General features: G+C 36.6%; 1 pseudogene; it reads left to right on the top strand.

Annotated features, from left to right (window-relative positions):
- The first annotated feature begins 567 nt into the window (after positions 1 to 567).
- LOC148944841 (uncharacterized) lies at positions 568 to 3,848 on the top strand (annotated as a pseudogene).
- Positions 3,849 to 5,465: the final 1,617 nt, after the last annotated feature.

Raw genomic sequence — 5,465 nt, 5'->3', positions numbered from 1 at the left:
GGCTTTCCTCGCCCTTTTAAAACACAAACTGAAGTGCATGATGTGATTGATTGTTTGGCTCATGGGACAAACAGCAAAAGACTAAGAAAGAGAATATATGACATTGCCCGTACAGATAAGGAGAGCTACATCAATGATTACAATCCCTCATTGTTATTGGCCAATGTATCAAATGTTGATGTTCAATATATTGGTCATATTGGCTCAAAGTTGCAATATTATATAACAGACTACATGACAAAAGGTGAGAAGTCAGAAATTAATGAGATGTGGCAAGAAGTGACTAATGCATACAAAGGTCTGGGCCCCCGGGCAATGTCATTTCTATTAAATTCAGTTAAAACGCGTCAAGTTAGAGCAGTAGAGGCGGCAGATAGGATTCTTGACAAAAAATTGTAAAGTTTCTCGAGACAATTTAGATTTGTGGATTTATCCAAGGGAACAGGTCTAAAAAGGACACTTAAAACATTCAAGCAATTGGAAGAAATTGCACGTCAAGATCCCCAAAATTCGGATCTGTATGTTGCCCACTGGATAGCTGATGTTTATCCAAATAGGCCAAAGCATATGGAACACATGAGTCTATATGAGCTGTTGCCTTGGCATGAACGTGAACGACGGGGCAATGATAAAAAAATGCTACTGAAAACAGGCTCATTTTTTTACGACAGCGCACTCGAAAACCATATATTATACAGCACAAAAAGGTCAATCCTTTTGAATCCGACGAAAAGAAGGAACAGTACTATGGTATGCTGTATAAATTGTTCAAGCCATGGAGAAATGAATGTGATATTCCTGTTTGTGACTTCAACAACTTTGAGACATATTGCATTGAAAGTGAAAAATATCCAGCCATGGTAGTCTATCATGACAAGCTGGTAAATAAAACCACATGCGATGCCGAATTTGAGACAAGAGTACGTCAGCGAGCCACGGAAATTCAAGCTAATGAAATGAATGACTTAACTTGATGGGCAGCAGGAGATTGATGATCCAAATAACGCTATACAAGGAGAGATTATTGATAGAGCAGCTGATGCCATGGAAGATTTAGTCAATGTAAATAAACAGCTACTAGAGTCAATCACAAGTGAAGAGTTGTCAAATGACTTCAATTTCCTTAATTTAGATTAGAAGAGAATTGTTGTCAGAATTATAGGCAACCTAAAAAACGGGAGCAATGACAAACCCATCAGACTGATAGTTTCTGGCTTAGGGGAACTGGAAAGTCACGAGTAATTAGTTTACATAGAAGGTTCCTTTGTCAGGACTTTGCGAGGGAGGATTGTCCAATTGTTGTTATGGCCCCAACTGGACTTGCTGCTCATACTATAAAGGGTGTTACCATTCATCGATGTTTAAGTCTGCCAGTTGACCAGCAGACAACTGCAAAGTATGCATCATTATCCACCGAACTATTGCTGACGCTACGAAACACTTGGACGAACGCGACTGTTCATTATAGATGAAATAAGCATTGTTTCTTCTCTTATGCTGATGTATATTCATTTGCGCTTGACGGAAATTAAATCTAATAATTTCCCAATGGGAAATGCCAACTTTGTTCTCTTTGGAGATTTTTTTCAATTGAGGCCCGTGTCGGCAAATCCGCCGTTTATTCCTTTACTTGTCTAGAGGTCAAAAATAGACTTGGATCCATGGGATCTTTCAATCTATGGCATGAATTTGAATATGATGAGCTGACAATCAACATGAGGCAAAAAAGGACAAGCCATATGCAGATATTCTTGCAAACATAAGCTTGGAAATTGTGAAGGACAGCATCTCAAGTGTCTTTCTACATGAAAGTTTGGATGCATGTTGCGAGCCACCTCAGAAGAAATTACCAAATTATATTTTAATTTTTATAAGGAAGGCAAAGTTCTGGTTATTTTGATGCCCACAAACGACGACTGTAGGCTAATAAACAGCACTCTGCTAAAGGAAACGAGCTCGGAACATGTTACACTGACTGCCATTGATTGTCTTTCTTCTGTGGTCAGAAATAAGAGAATTGAAATAGAAGCAGCGAAAAGTGTTTTCACCTTTGCCGATGACAGCAAACGGACAGCTAGTGCATTAACAAAATTGGTATTATCAATTGGTGCACGAGTAATACTTCAAAGAAATATCGTTATAGATAAAGACTTAGTAAACGGATCTATGGGTTACGTTAAAGAGTTTAAAAATATACCGTCTGGTGAGATAGTGAATGTCTTGGTGCAATGTGATGGTCAAAAGCAATTGACAACCATAGGTCGTACTACAGTTCGATTTGAAGCACTCAAAGAGGTGTATCATACTAGGAAACAGTTTCCATTGCAACTAGCATTTGCAATTGCACAAGTCTCAAGGCCTGAGCTTGGAATGTGCTATCGTTGATGCAGGAAGTCGTTGCTTTGGACCGGGGATGATTTATGTTGCATTATCCAGGGTTACAACTAGTGCAGGGCTGCGTCTTGTGGATCTTGATCCATGTAAAATTATTGCTGACATGGAAGCCATCTCAGATTATAATCGTCTTAGGAGTAGTTTTAGACCAGATCTTCCATTACTGAAAATCATCCAAACATCAACAACTAATTTGAACGATTTCATGAAAATGGGTAGTATAGAAGCTGTTTCTCCAAGAAGGAAGAAAAGTAAGACTAGTGTCGAACTTGCAATCATTGGAAAAGGGAAAAAAAGAAAGGCAGCAATAGAAGATTCCTTTCCAAATAAGACAAAATTCTGAACAACATAGTCTATGACAAATGAAGCAAAATCAAACGGTAAGATAGTGCCAATGAAAGGTGATAACGTTCTCCAAGGTATTGAAGGAAACAAGAAAAGATCTAACCGAAAGTAGCTCTATCAAAGGGGTATTGGTGCTGGTAGAAAAGGTTTCCAAAACAGAGATTGTGTTTCATGCAATGAAAATTCTGCAGTTCTGTGCGTTTTCAGCTTACACAGAATACTTATTGATATGTTGCAGAATTCACAAGGCACCGTTGCAGCTGAAATTTTACGGCTAGCAGTGTCGCCTTTGACAAGATTGAGTCAACAGTCCACTAAGATCATTACTGCCGACTGTGTATGGGTTTGCTGAGGACGAACAGCAGTCACTCTGCGAGTTTTGGGAAGCTTTGTTTAGAAGTATGGATGAAGAAAACTCGGAAATAAACTCATCAACTACCCTCAGTCCTCTTAGTAGACTATTTCAGTTCAAGAATCATAAATTTTTGGCCTATCACCGCTGTAACTGGAGCCAAATTGATGATAATATGACAAATAGAAAAGTGTGCATTTTTCCAGTTCCAGGAGTTCTAAATCCCGATGCACCAGCTCATGAAGAGGTTGTTTAGACATCGGACATCCAATTTTTCTGAAGTGTTAAGTCCAAATCCGGTTGGAAAATTTTGCCCAAATGAACATCAACTAACATCACAGACAGTTTTTACTGAAATGCCGCAGTTTCTTGCGATTAACTTGGACAGGAGTGCAATGGCACATAAAATTACGATAAGAATTCTTGGTTTCAATCCAGATTATACATTGCTGAAAAGAAAAATGTATGAGGTCAAATCTGAAGTTGGCTATAATGACATCGTGGTATGCTTCAAACGATATAGAGCAATACTCATTGTCGTACATTCAGGTATTAATTTCAACTCCGGTCACTATTAAGCTTACAGGCGAACGTTGGAAGGTACATGGTGTATCTGAGATGATTCAAATGTGAAATTGATGGGTAAACAAACAATGGACTGTTCAGGTATGACTTTTGCTGTTGTTCAAAGATATAGCTAAGATTTTTTAAAGTGTTTTTAACTTTTTAAATCTATGTTTTAAACTAAATTATACCTAAAGGATATGTAACTTAAGGGAAGATATTTTAAAAAAAATTTGACTTTTTTTTTGTTTTATGTTTTGAACTAAATTCTAGCCTACTTAAGGTAAATATAGCAATTGCAATAGATAATAACAACTCAGAAATATTCATCTGGTTCTAGTTCCTATTTAATTACTTCATAGCAAAATTTATTTTTGAAAATAATTAGGGAATTTGTATTTAGTTTTAAAGCTATTTGGATCGACATTTGTATATGAATGAAATGTACATTGGTTTAAAATAAGAATGCTGGTTGGTTACATACACTTGAAGCTACAATCATAGCTGATAGTAAACCAAAGGCACACCAGCATACCCGGAAAACTTGGTGTGGAAGCCTTGTGCCTGGGTACCACAAATAAGAATGCTGGTTGGTTACATCCACTTGAAGCTAGAAACATAGCTGATGGTGAACCAAAGGCACACCAGCACGCCGAGAAAACTTGGTGTGGTAGCCCTGTGCCTGGGTACCACATTATGGATTTGACCCAGGTTAGCCTGGATAACAAATCCATACATTTTTCTCCCCTGGTGCATCTTAGTTTATTGCATTTTTATTTTTTTTTAGAAATTTTGATAAAATTAGGGTCATCATCAGCGGCGCCTCCATGTTGGCCGGGGAGGGGCAACAGAATGGAGATGAACATATTATTCAGCAGTCCCAAGCAGATGCGCATATGTTCTCAAGTTATTTCACGTGGAACTAAGCTTTTTAAATTTTTATAAAAATAAAATGTAAAATTTCGATTCGCCACACAAATATTGAAAAAAATGGCAAAAATTTGGTCGTTAAAATTGAAGTTGAGAATTTTCAAATTCATATAGAACTGCCGCGTCAACCTGCGAAACTTTGTTCTCTAACACATTTTCTAATGTTTTAGTCGTCTCAAATGTATTTGTAATAGGCCTAAGGCAATAATTCTAAAGAAATTTATGATTTTTTTAATGGGAAAAAAGTAAACCTTTGAATAGAATGATGTATTAAATTACATTTTTGGTGATTGCTACAAATTCATGAACGAAAGTGTTTCACTGCCTTCTGGCAAAGTTCGCTGAAATAAACTGATTTCCAGTTGTTTTATAAACTGATCTCTAATTCTAGAGTGCAAATTGGATGTAGCTAACACATGATGTGGATGTGACCAACTGATGTCAACTGTTGAGATATTCTGGGCTCGAGAGTACTCAAACATAATTGGGAAATCATAAATTTAAAGAGAACATTATTGCCATTCTCATCCGTGCACACTGAATTATAACTTTTTATTTTAAGTTAAAAATAAAACCTTTTCATTTTAATGTGTCTTAGGAAACTAGCAATGTGCTACTTAAGAATAGTTAATATTATTTTACACTTCATCTTGGAATATTTCAACATTCTGCATATAGTTGAAAATATTTTTAACGCTAAAGTTTTTCTGTACATTTAAAAAAGTTTCTTATTATTGAATTTTAATGACCTTTATGCTTCAGTAGTCGTTCTTATAGAATTGGGAGAAAAGTCAAATTTTAGCGTAGAGACCGAGGTTTTGACGAGGGGGCAGCCTCCTCATATACATAATAAAAAAGAAATTTTTTTATACGGGCAGAG

Source organism: Artemia sp. Qi Xiang Cuo, chromosome 13, assembly GCF_049724085.1.
Source record: "Artemia sp. Qi Xiang Cuo chromosome 13, ASM4972408v1, whole genome shotgun sequence".
In the NCBI taxonomy this organism is placed as follows: domain Eukaryota; kingdom Metazoa; phylum Arthropoda; class Branchiopoda; order Anostraca; family Artemiidae; genus Artemia; species Artemia sp. Qi Xiang Cuo.
Note: the sequence above shows the minus strand (reverse complement) of the source record. Positions and strands in the feature narration are given on the sequence as shown.